We start from the raw sequence: 14,716 nt of genomic DNA, 5'->3' as shown, positions 1-14,716 counted from the left end.
TCTGGTTTAAAAGTTTCCAAATTTGTTTGAAATCTCGGTACGAGTATAAATTGGATTTTCATGTTTAGTGGTGACTAAAGATGATGGTGGAGTCGATTTGTTATAAAAAAATATTTTTATATCGTTGACAAAGATCAATAATTTTTATTTTAGGTGAGAAAGGCCTAATTTTGAAATTAATTTATTAATACTGATAGGAAATTTAGTTTGTTATGAAACCATTTTGGACTGTGTGAACATGTTATGATGATGAACACCGTCAGGTAAATATAGCGTTCTTTCGTACAGTTTTACCAAAAGTTTGTTCATTCTCGAATTCAGAACTACGCGACAGTCTTTAAAAATAAGTAGAGCTTTTTGTTAGAATAGTTAGGTTTTAATGCGAATAACATTTGCATCTCTATTATGTATATTAATAAGATAGATCAGAGTAATGTTCATTAAAATGTTGAAAGTTGTTAATTCTCTTTCTATAGTAGATTCAGATCTAAGATTAGCAAATTTTCTAAGAAATTTGGAACGAATTTTTCTCCAAATATTAAAAGAATTTGGAATAAAATTGTCGAGTTTGTTTGCAGTTTATTTATTACATAAATTTAATTAGATATTTGAACACATTGCAAAGGGACCACGAAAAAGTTCGATAATCTTGTACACTATACAACATTGTTCTAGTTGGTTACCGGTAATTTGGGGAATTGCAGCTTTTTCATGAGTCATTTTTATGTAGTTTGCAGTGAATTAATTAACTGTTCGATCTCCGGATTAGTTAATTCAGACAAAGTAAATATAAAAAATATAAATTAAATGATTTGAAATAAGGAGGGTGGAAAAGGAACTACTGAACTACTGAACGACTTATTGATTAACACCAGTACGTTGTTAATTCTCAATTGGCTCGGAGGACGAAAAGACGAATTTCAGTCGAAATCGAAGTTGAGGTGATCCAATGGCAGGCTGAAGACAGATGATTTCTTTTTAGTTGCGGATGGGTTCTAATTCACCACAAGAAACAAGCCGAAAATTCATATGATTTCCGTTGAACAGGATTCCTGTGTTGATTTCAAATGTTTAAAGTTCAGTGGAAATTTTAACTAATGTATTACAATATTTGTTGGGTAGGTTACATATTGATTGTTACAGCTTAACATCAGAAAAGCAAAGCCAAGAGAATCAAGTAAAATAGAAAATTAAAAATAAAATTAGAGATACAGAGAAGTCGTTAATGAAAAAATATTCAGTGAGTTGAAACAACTTGATAGAAATTGGCTTTATTATGAAGGTTAATGAATAGGGCTTGGTTTAATTTGAAGGACAGTTCACTGGACACATAATAGTGGCGATGGGTAGTTTTTAGTGGTAATCTAAAAAAGTACATTCATTATGCAAGTAGGTGGGGTTTTTGAACGAATATATTGTTGAACAATAGACCACAATAAGAATAATACTAAATTGAATTTAATTTTTATTCTTACTGAGATGTCTAATCCTACAATTTCATCAAAATAATTTGAAATATAGAGAATATGGTATATTGAATTGAAAATTCGTTGTAATTTTATTCTGTTGTAAAACTATTATCACTATGGGGTCGTTATTTACATTCTTTGAGGATAATTTTAATGTAAGTGATGGTTTTAAGAAGGAATCAATTAAAATTAAAAAGTTATAAAGAGAATATAACAATAAATTGTAGTTTGCTGAAATTTACATTACACAATTCTTCTTTCGGGATTCTGTTGAATAGGCTAGATTCTAAAAATTTTCGCCATTATCTTCTTCTACATTACAATTTTTTCTCTTTCATTTTAGGTTATTTCTTGAATTGGATTGTTAAGAACTTAATCGTAATTTAATTCATATGAAGATTCTTCGAAATTTAAATTATCTGGTCTTTTAGTTTATAGAAATTTCGATTGTTAATTGAAAGTCTTGTTAGGTCTCAATGTGTTTTCAGATATTCCACTCATTGGTGTAGGTTTATTTGTGAGTCTGAAATTTGTATTTAAAAACATTTATTGTTTGGTTAGATTGTTGGGAAAGCTGATTTAATTGACAATTTAGCATGAGAGCAAAAGTTGAAAGTACTGCGATTTCTATTAAATATTGTATTATTATTTTCTCTTTCTTTAGTGAATTTTATTGCTATTTTGAGGACGCATATTTAATATATTCATTCGAAAAGGATCGACCATTAATAAAATACTAAACAATAATGTAGTATATTGCTCTATTATATCACCTCGCGTTCAATAGAAAAGGAATTACACTTTCGACCAGAAAAGGATGCAAAATAAAACATAGCCTGCACTGCCACCACAAAATCAAAACATTCTGTTCCAAAATGTTCGTGTGCAAAACTTTTTGCATGGAACAGTATCGCACTACAAAGCTCATATTTATAGCAAATTTGTTAATTGTAAATATATTATGAAATTTATAATAGTGCTCAATTCTTAGTAGATTATTATTATTAATTAAAATTATATAAAATTATGTCGATTTACTATCGATTAATAACTTAAAAAAAAAATGATCTCTAAGGTAATCTTGAATCGAATCTTGTTGTTTAGATTTTAATATAAGATACAGATATAAGGGCAATTAAATATTATTAGAGCAAATCTAAACTATTTTATTATATATTCAAGGCCAAAAAATAAACTTCACATTGAAATAATTTATAAATATGAAGAGTTTTGTATCAATAAAATGCTTTCGAAATTAGAAAGATTCTATTTTAATTGTATGAAGCCAGATATAATATTAAACAGTGGTGAGCGAAATTTAAATTATTTAATCCACCCTACATCAGAGAAGCACAAGAAATAGCAATATTTTTATCGGAAAATTGTCACTGTACGTACAATCTTTTTAAATATCTAAGCTTTGACATGACATATTTGTTCATTTACCAAAATATTCTTTATTTCATGAGTTATTGCTGTACAAACAGGGTTACAGTTCGACTATCCAAAACGACTGCACCAGTTATATTTTCTATTCTTACAAGTACACAATTTATATTAAACAGAGGATGTAATTAATTATACGTGGCATACATAACATACAGTATTAAATATACGCAGCTACTCGCGAATTGAAACAGAGCATAATAAATTCCCTTTAGTGAGCAGCAAAGAAATATATTCAAATTATTATTGTAAAAAACGACAACATCAACATAAAGCAAATAAAAAACACATTCATTCCATTATAAGCAGAGTTGTATTGCACAGCTAATCTATTACTACACGTGGCATACATAACATACAGTATCAAATATGTTAGACTGGAATAAACAGGAAAAGTTGGGGATTTTAGTATTGACATTTAGTAAATTCTTTATCGAAATTCCTAAAATTGACAGTAATATTGAAGAGCTTTTGGTGTTTTCGGTTGGTGAAAACAATTTCCCCAAACTTTTGACGTAGCATGCTTCTTTAGTAGTTTTTAGTTTATAGAAAAAAAATAAAATAAAATCATAACAATTTGTTTTTGAAAGAATATATGTTGTAAGTACCCTTTAATTAATTTATGTCACTTGTATGTAGCAATGTTTCTTACTTACGTTTTTTAATTGTTCATCAAATTCAGTGTTCCGAAATTCATTTATTTAGTTCTTATTTTTAGTTTTGTTGAATTTATGATGCATGCTTTTTTTATTTTTTTTTATTATTTATCATTAATTCTTATTAGTAACAATTTTACTGAAATGATAATTTTACACATATTTAATTTACTATTCTGCTTCAAAAAAGAACATATCTACACACACTTTTTAAAAGGAGAAGAGAAAGTACAATTTCTCGGGTATGAGATAAGCCAACAAGAAACCTCTCCATTACCAAAGAAAGAAGTGACAATCAAAAACTTTAAGAAACAGTCCTAGAAACGAAAAACAAGTTCTATTGGGCAGTTGAAGCAGTTGAAGGATTTGAGAAAGTTAATACGACATATACAGACCATAAACCCTTAACGTACGCCGATGGGATTGTCATGGCATACTCTTCGTGGGCTACCTCGAAAAAGGAAATTGCAGATTTAGCTCCATCGGACTATTATCTATTCCCAAACCCAAACCATCAATAAAAAATTCGGCTCGCGAAGGAGGACAAGACCCAAAAGTTAAAAAAAGTTAATCGCTAGATTTTTTTTCTATGCTAGCCTACGAACTTTTCATTCCAACTGTTAGTTGCTAATACGTTAAACAGAATTAGTTCAATAAATTTAACAAATACTGTACAATTGGAAGAATTCTGTCAACACCAAGTTCTAGATCAAGAACTACAAAAACTTGTTTATTACGAGCAAGAAAATCATTATTAAATGCTTCGTGGGAGAATTTTAGACCACCACTTTGTTTAGATTCTCACGAATTTTTTCAGATTTTTGAAAGGTTTTCTTGAAATTAATCTTGCATATGTTGATCATAAAATAGTCATAAAAGCGTACAAAATTTATTTTAAAATATTCCTTCTTAATGTTTACGTTAGTTGATTTTTAACATGTGTGCTTTCTTTTCGAACCCTTATCGAGTATCAGGGTGTGATCGCACAGTGAGTTCGAAGTTTAAATGGTTGTGTCGTATCTTTAATTAATTTACAGAATATTCAGAAATTAAATTAAATTAATTATTGAAGATTTAATAAATTTCCCCTACGTGAAATCTTAGAGGATTGTAATCCTGTTCTTTTTATTTATGTTTTTCAATATTGGTAAATTTAAGTTAATGAATTGATTTTTAAATGATAGAAAATATTTGTAAGTACAATGGTTTTTCCTTATGCAAAAAACATCAGAATTGTAATTTTATGGAAACAATGCCTTGTATTGTATTTTGAATTGCATTAGAGTTTCTTATACAAAAACTCTTAAATTGGTTTGGCAACAGTGTTGAGAAAAGGAACATTTATTTAGTTCATCTGATTGGAGATATTCTGTTTCTTAAGGGGCTTAAGTCACCACCCACTTCATTCCCTTCCTAGAATCCGAGTTTATAAAAACTCTGGGATTCATTTATTTCGGAAGATCTAATTCATTGAATTTTCATATTTTTATTTGTTTTGTTTTTGTTTTTCTTATATTTATTTGTTAATATAGTTAAGCTGTTTAAAATTGAGTTATAATTAATCCCGAACTATAAATTTAAGAACAGCAAAACAGTGAGTAGAAATTATCTAATATTTCGGTTTGGTGAAAAATGTGAGTATAAAGTGTAATATATCACATTAGTTGAAGGTCATCTGTTCAACGAAAACAAAGGTTAATTCTATAATTAATTTCAATATCACTAAGTAAGGATTGTATAGTCTAACCTCATATCAATATCTTGTGTAAAATTAAATCGCTCCCTTTAACCTGTTGTAACGAGTCTTTCAAAAAGACTTTGGTTATACCGATTTAACATCTATTTAATTGAATTATCATCGGTAACCCGTTACACTTCTATAATCAGATTCAATCCAAATATTATAGGAATTCCCCATAATGAGTGCTACAATATAATACATACTAAATATAATTTATGTACATCCAAGGAATTTCCGTGGGGCATGGGCCGGCCCTACAGTAGGAAAAGGATATTAACATAACAGTAATTATCCTAATGTACACTAAATACAATAAATGGTAAACAAGATTACATTCTAAGGGATTTTGGTATATTACAATCACACCTTTTGTCAAAATTCAACTATCCAAAGAACGTTTCCAGGAAATCAATATCGATATTGTTGAACTACTAAAATCATCAAATGGTTACAGTTATTGTCTCATGATTGATATGACTGCAAAAATTATAGCTGAAATATTTTATGCCGGTTGGATCAACATATTCGGTTGCCCTTTATTGAGATTTTGGGGCAGATAAAGGACGAAAAATACAGCAAAACGGTTAACAATGGGTTGGTTTATTAAACGAAGATACTATTCAGCATATAATGTCGCAGGCAACTGCTAATCGGATCAAAGAGAGTCAGACAAATGGTTAAATACCATTTTATTAGGTTGAGAGCTCTGATGCGAAAAGATTATCTAATATCACCAGCGGAACTAGTTTCTTAATCAACAATAACACAGCAAGGAGAGTTTTTGTTTTTGAATCCAACACCTACTACAGCAGACTCCGAAACCTTTGCAATGGCCTTCAAAACATGTATGAAACAATTTTTTTTCCACAAGATTTGGAAAATCGCATATATCTTTTCGTTAGAAGAAATACTATTCGAAAGCTACTAGAGCAACCTTTCGATGGACCATTTCAGGTGTTAGAAAGATAACAAAAATATTACACAGTGGACGTCAAATTCAAAGGATCTAAACCTGCACATTGCTCAAAGATGACATCACTTCCATAGAACACAGCTATGCAGCAAATCAAATGACCACCAAAAAACAACATAAATCTGTTAGAAAAGTCTAATAGACCTACAGTCAAAATATTGTTTAATGGTGTCATGACAAAATATTTATGGTAGTAAATAATAAAAATTCCACGTACCCATTCTTCACTCCGACCGTCTCAAAAAGCTGTACAGTCCCTTATTCCAAGACCAAGCCATTTTCAGGACTACGACACCCTTCTCTTTTAGAGACTGGTACAAAGATTTTTTTAACACATTCCCTTACTAAAAGAGGAAACGATCTCTTCTACATTTAAGGCAAGTACATAAATATCAACCAACAGACCTGTTGACCGGGTCGTTACAAAAGTGCAATTTAGACTATAAATGAAAAATTATTTCAACATTTTATTTTAATTATATTATTGTATATAATTAGGGTAAAGTTGCAGAATCCACTACTCTAAGGAAAATGTTCTAGCGCATGCGTCGTGAGGCACTGGCTTCGCGCTTCTTGAACAGTTTACAGTACTGTGTTGTCGCTTTGCAACGGTCAAAATATTGGAATTGTTCTTTGTCAAAGTTTTCTGTTCTTTGAGACTATTATTGTGAATTGCATTTTTTATTTTTTGATGATTGTTGCTCATTAATTAAACTACTTTACTTTACAGGTTACATTTCCGTGGTGTTTTTAAAACAATATATTTTAATTTATTCCCAATTTACTATATTTGCATAATGAATTACAAATTTACTAGTATTCAATTTTTTTAGAGTTAGTATAGATTTGAATGAATCGTACAATTTGGCTGGATTAAGTTTTGGCAATCCATTGCTTGCAATACAATGGTGTGTTAGACGCGGAATACTTAAGAATACGAATGTATGTGCCAACTGCAATCTAGCCATGTCATTCATAAAAAGAAAATGTACAGATGGATACACATGGCGTTGCAAAGGCTGTGGAAAAACATTATCAGTTAGAAGCGAATCATTTTTTCCAACAGCAACTTATCACTAGAAAAAATGTTAAACATAATTTATAGTTGGGCATTTGATATGCCACATGAAGTGGTTAAACGAGAAGTGGGGCTAGGGATGGCGGCTACCCACGCAATGGTAGACTGGTCCATGTTCTGTCGGGAACTCTGCGAGCAACACCTGGTAGGAAATCCTGAGGTTTTAGGTGGATGAGATGAAGACGCTCAAGAGCCTAAAATAGTAGAAATCGATTAATCGAAATTTTTCCATCGAAAATATCATCGTGGACGGTGGTTGCCTGGTGCATGGGTTTTTGGTGTTATTGAGCGCGGCCCTGGGCGTTGCTTCTTGGTGGAAGTTCCCGTCAGAACTGCAGAAACCTTATCTGCTATAATTCAAAGGTTGGTTGGAGTGGCATATTTAGGAAAGTAGAAGCATGTATTTGATGGATGCTAGCTAAAAAATATTTTTGAACTGTGACAATTTATTAGAAATTGTGTATGTTATTTTAGAATGTAAGCATGTGCATGTTAGAAATAATAAAATATTTACTTTTATTTCCAGAATTTCGAATTGAGTTCTTTTTTTTTTTGTTTATAAGTATAAAAGTATAACTTTATTTAACGGAATAGGTACATCTTACCAGGAACTATAATTATGTCTGATGTATGGAGGGCATATGAAAACATCGAACACGAAGTGATTATTCGTGAATATAATTTTGTGAACCCTGAAAATCATCTAATTCATACGTAGAACGTGGAAAATATGTGGATGAGGGCGAAAAGGAAACTAAGCCGTCAATTTGGTACCTCAGAAGCCTTATTTCCATCATAACTCCACGAGTTTATTTTAAGAAACAAATTTAAAAATCATAACTTGTTTATGAGCATACTAATGTGTATTAGGGAGCAATATCCTTTGGAATAATTTTATTTTTATTTTAATTGATTTTGTTTTTTAATTATAAAATATATAAATATATTTTTTTGTTATATTAATGTATTATTTTTTATAAAAAGTATTTCCTTTTGCAAATTTACCTATAAACTATTAAATACTTTCTGAATTTATTTAATTAGATATTAATCTATCAAAGAAATATAGAAAATAAAAAATTAATATAGTAATTAATAAACTATGATCAGTCTAATTTTATTTTTTTTAGAATTCAATTACATAAATGACATAAGTCGTAGACGAAAAACAAATTAAATTACGTATAGATTTTTCTAATAACATTTTTCTCTATATATTTTGTTAAAACTGAAATCTGGCAACTATGCTGTCTAAAATCTCCGAAACAGATGATTTCAAATTAAGTTGACGCATGCGCTAAGACTTAGAGTCGCGGATTCTGCAATATTACCATAATTAGTATAAATTATATGTTAAATATAATTTATGTTGTATTAAAATATTTTATTTCATGGCTCCGCTACTAGAGGGGGAGTGATGTAATGTATTTAATTAAGTTATTTTTCTATATTTGGCAAGTTGAAAATAAATTAGGTTGGCAAAAATGTCGAAACTTCTTGATACAAATAAATTGTTGTAACCCTAACATTTGCCCAACACCGCCATTGTTTAATAGTTGGCAATACTGAACTACTACCAGCCGAGCACTATATAGCAGAAATATAAACTCTAAATAGCGAGCTACGATACGACACGTAAATTTGAACGCTTCGAATTTAATCTCAAGTTATCTCATTAGCCAGAGGCACGCCTCAGCTCCCCTACCATTGAAACAATAGCCCGACCTTAAAGTGCGTGCTAGAATGTATTTTGGAAGCAAATAATTATTATTATTAATTATTGGTTTAAGAACATATTATCCTCCTACATTTGTTTAAATATTAAGAATAAAAACATAAAAAATGGATTTTTAATATTAACATGATGTCAATAAAATCATTTTCATTGATGAGGCACTGTCTCATCTGCCTCATCTGAGTAGTTGCTATTGGGATACACACAACCAAAGTCATATGAAATCACCTAGAAATTAGGAGAAACTCAGTTACCTTTTGGAAAAAGTATGTTTAAAATAAAAAGCTGTTTATCCAAACCAATTTCACTGCCATAGACAAATATTTTAAGAAAAAATAAAAGGTTTTTTATAATTTAATAATCAGTATAGCCACCTCTAACAGCAACTGTTAGAAGCAGCATGAATTCATCGTGGCATGATTTCTATTGTCACACATGTGACTTATTGGAGGTTGGGAAGTAGCTCAGATAAACACAGACTAAATATACACCAAATACTTTATTACTAACAATAGGAAATAAACAATATATTATACTTATTCTAACTTACGCTAAGAGCCATCTTTAAGGCTGGGGATGACAATAACCCCTACATGATTGTACTCCACCTTCTATCTCACCATCTATCCTCTTGCCTCCCCCAACTAGTCAACTGTTCTACGTTTCTATTTTAATTAATTAAACAATACATTAATGTTTACTAACACATGACCCCGATGATTCCTTTATTCTGTACGTAGTACAATCAGATTCGGAAATGCCTTATTGTCCATGTGTGACACAATTAAATTATGTTAATTATTAATGTTTTCTTGGGGAACATTTCCCCATCCTTCAGAAGCTTTCGGTATAAGTTGTTCTGTGTTGCCAGTGATATATATTATGACGAGCTCTAGTTCTTTTTTAACATAATCCCTTATGTGGTCAATGTGCTTAAGATCCAGCGAACAAGAAGGCCACTCTAATTCGGTCACGCCTTCCATTTACAAACAAAAGGCTTACTACAGGTTGTAGTAATCCACATACCCTTGACCGGTTAGTGATTGTCTAATGGGAATCAAAGGAGTCTTTTTACCAATCATAATGCTACTCCAAAACATTGCACTTCTTCCTTTTTATGTTTGGAGACCGATCGGGCATCCGAAAATAACACATTTTACAAATCTTCAATTGTCTAGTTTTCATGCTCTAAACACCAACTCTGATATTTGTGGAACCCTTGTCTGTCTTTTACTAAATAATTTTCGAGCGCGTATTTTCCTAACAATTTCCAACAAAATACTAACACTTTGCAGAAGTTGTCTTTGAAATACGGAATGGGATGTGAAATTTCTTATTGATATTTCAGTAAAAAATTTGTCCTGGCTTTGTGTGATAACTCCACAACTTCTTCTGAGTGTATTTTTTAGGGTTCTCAACTCCAGAAACCTTGAATAGTTTTTCGAAACAGAGCAATAATTCTTTCTCTCTGGACTTCTGATAAGCCCCAAAGCATTTTAAATAAAATTTGGGAAAATAAATAAGTTCACTTTACTACTACTATACATGGGAGAAATGAAATTGACACTGCTGTCTGCATTTACATTTTTGATCAAAAAAAATGTTCGCTTTTAATTCACGACTAATATTTTCCCATAAAAACAGTTCTTTCTTATGAATACTTAATGATTCCATATAAGTTTGTTAGTGTGTTAACACACAAAACTATAATATTTTTCAACGTCTTGGAAAGACAAGTAAACCAGAAAATCTTCCAAGTAGGTACAGACCCGTTAGATTTTTCATCCACCTTCTGAAAAGTCGCTGAACAACGCAGTTGTGAGAAATAAAATTCTTGTGACATTCACATCCCTCAATCTCTTTCTTTAAATGTAAAAAAATATTCACTCGGAGAAAAATCCGTAAAATTATCTGTCCATTCCATATTATATACGAAATGTCTAGAAAAGACGGGAGCTTAAATTCTTGCACTTTTCTTCCTTAAGTATAAGAGTCCTTCTCATTTAATTATCTAAAATCTATACCTAAATATCCAAATTTTGCAGAATTTAATAGATAATTTGTGATTATTTGAACCATCATATGGGTGCACAATTTTTAAATATTAATGAATTTTAAGTTAATGTAACGAAAAATAATAGTTATTTGTGAAATGTTTAAAAAAATAATAATATTTAACTTTACTGAAGACGTTGAAATAAAGCGATCCAATTACATGATGTCTAACAATTCCAGTCCATACATTTTTTGGATCCAATGTGGGTTACTCTTAAATTAATATCGACACTATAATTAAGACAAACAAAATTATTTCTTCACAAATCCCTCTGTTGAAATTTACAGCGGTGTAATTTAAAACTGTTCTCCTTTAACTTGTTTATCCTGTTTCATAAATATATTTCATTATTCTGCACCACCTGAATGGTCATATTAAACTGATTAATCAATTTTTCGATAATTGAATATCGATTATCTATTTGAGTTTGTGAACTGCGTTGGTTTTCTTTAACATATTTTTTATTTAGCTTTCTAACGTCACGCGCGTCCATATTTCCTATTACAAATTTAACAATTGAACCAAGTCGTCTATAAGGCCTCTTTTCTTTCTAATTTGATGTTACGTAATTTTTCTTTAACTGATGTTAAAATTTTTAAATAGTTTTTCGTATTTTTCAATTTTTACAAATTTTCCCAAAGCATTTTGTAGATATGTTTTAATTTCTTAACTTCGTTATTTATTGCTGATAAATCAAAATAGTACCCTAGAGTGTGTTCGGTTTCTTGTAATTTAGCATTCCCTAAGTATATTGGTAGTAATTAGTTTTAGGTCTACTGTTGCATGTTAGAAATTAGGATTGACAAATAATTTTTCGAGAATTATTGGTGCATGACTTTTTCGTTTTGATTTTCGATTTTGTCGTAAATTTGTTGATAAAGTATTTTTGTCTCATCAATGCATGCAATTTGTCGTTCAATATCAATATTTATCGGATTGTTATTTTCTATATGTCCGTTTACGATTTCAAAAAGAGATAATTTTGTGGTGAAGAGTCTAACAACATTTGTTATAGGCAATTACAGAATATTTGACTTTTGTGCATCGTTTATAAAGTTTTTTCAAATATTAGTGTGGAATGAAATCTTGACAATACCGTTGGATTATGGTTACTGACTACTGATCAAATGTATTTCAATTTTGTGTATTTCTAATAATTTTCTCAAAAAATCATTTTTAAATTCTCCAATATTATCCGAAATTATTAATTTAAGAACGCTATATACTATTTTTGTTCGTTGCAGTGAATGTATTGGGTAAGCTTGCGCCTATTTAGAAAAAGAATCAACTATAGTTAAGAATTTTTGTTTGTCGAGAATCATGCTTTTACCGGTGTGATACAGACCAATGTCTTTGTTACACAAACTTAAATAATTTCTACTTAGATGTTTTAAAATATTAAATAATAATTACTAGTTGGGAGAGATATTTTTTTAAGAATACAAAAAGTTCGATATCAAAATTTGATATGGATATTCATTTGGCGAGTCTTTGATGTTGTTAAATAGACTCTTTATTTTTATCTTTTGGGAAGAGTAATATATTTTTTTAATTATTATTTTGTTTTTATAAGAATTTAGTGGTTTTTCTAATATTGGGATTTTTATTACTTTATATTCCACTATATAGTTTTCTCGCAATTTTTTTTAATTATCATCTTGTTCTGAATTAAGAACAGTTTCTACAACCAGTGATTGACAATCTAATTCTCTGTTAAAATTTTCCATTAACTCAACAATAGGGAGTTTTTCTATAATTAATTTTATGATCATTTAAAGTGCGAGTAGCATATGCTATCGGACGATGTTATTCTATTGGATTTTGAGATAACACGGCTCCGATTGCATAATTTGAAGTGTCAGTGGTTAAATGAAAGATTTCGTTGAAATTGGCATATTGCAATATTAGTTTGCTAACAATATTTTACAGTAAATATTATTATAATAGACCAATGAATGATTTTATTTTTTTTGGCATCGATCCATATAAGGAGATTCTTATAATGTGTCCTGAATATCTTACTTGTTTTTGTAAAAATTCGCATTTATCCAATTGGATTTTGAAATTGGGTTTCTCTAATTTATTAAAAACTAAACGTAGTTCTTCTATATCTTCTTGGATACTAGTACCGAAGACCATTATGTCATCTAGATAAACAAATCATATTTGATTTTGCAAACCCTTAGTAAATTGGTCATTTTTTAAGGCAAAAGGCATTCATTATGTCCGTTCTCTGCGTTGAATGTAGTTTTTTCCATGTCGATTGGATTCATCTAGATTTGATGAAGTCCAGATGCAAGATCGAGGATAGTAAAATACTCTGCTCCAAGAACTTGACGCACTACACAAATAATAATTGATATATTATGAAAACGATAAAAATAAACGTATATACTCTTTGTATATTTATTTAAAAATAGGTTTTTATTTATAATTGTTTCAAAAAATCTTAAAAAATATTGTTTTTCTAAAAAAAAAATACAAATTAACAAAATTTGCTTATTAGTAAAATAATTGGACATGTAAAAGGGGAATATGGCACGACTAACCTACCAGAATCGGTATATTTCAAATAATAGAAAAACTAATCATCTTTTAAAAGTCATATTTAAATGTACTATTCACTTAAATAGAAAAATTTATTTACAAAATTATAGGTAGTGCGTTCATTTCTTGGAGTACTGGAGTTACAGCGTTCAAGTTTGTCTAAAGACCTGTAATCTGTGATTTGTAATTAGGTATTTATGATCAATCATTAATTAATTTATCGACTTTACATTTAGTTTGCGATAGTCGATTACAACACGACTTGTGCTCGTTAAAACACCTTGATTTAAGGTAGTGAATTTTCGATATGATTTTTGGTTAGGATTCTGACCAGGATTTGAAGGTTTTGCGAACGTTTGAGACTGCGTGTACTGCATTTGATTGCTGCAGAAAATTTTAAATCTACCGGGCAAGTGGAACGTGTTATGAGTACACTCAAAAGCATGTTAACGGCTGTCCCAACCAGTAAAGATTGTTTGTTCTATTTGACTTACAATTAGCTTTAAACTGTGCAACAAGTCATATAAATATTAGATTTAATGAATTTTAATAAACGCTTGTAACATAATATTACTTGTTTAAAAGTAGGACCTAGGAGGACACCATATAGAAGAGAACTTCTGGTCACTGACTATTTAACTGAGGAACAAAACATGATGATCCCCAGGATCAGTACCGCTCCACAAGCCAGTGGTAGTGGGGAGCTAACGGATCCAACACCTGCAAGTCCAATCCATCCCCAGAAAGGTCTCGGATCTTCCTCAGATTGGACTTGTTCTTCCGAACCCAGTTGACAGGGGGCTGGCATCTTTGTCAGTCCAACGTCTTCTGGTTCAGCATTCCTCGTATATGCAAATATACGTTCCTTTCCCCCATGTATGATTTATCATAAATGGTAAACACTATGGCCATGATCTTCGGATCGATGCCCGGAGAGGGGTTTTTAAACTTTCCCCTCTTTGTCCCCCAAACAAAAAAAAAAAAAACATAATGATAAATTATTGTTTAATAAAAC

Source organism: Aethina tumida, chromosome 4 (assembly GCF_024364675.1).
Source record: "Aethina tumida isolate Nest 87 chromosome 4, icAetTumi1.1, whole genome shotgun sequence".
NCBI lineage: Eukaryota > Metazoa > Arthropoda > Insecta > Coleoptera > Nitidulidae > Aethina > Aethina tumida.
This window is presented reverse-complemented; position numbering follows the sequence as displayed.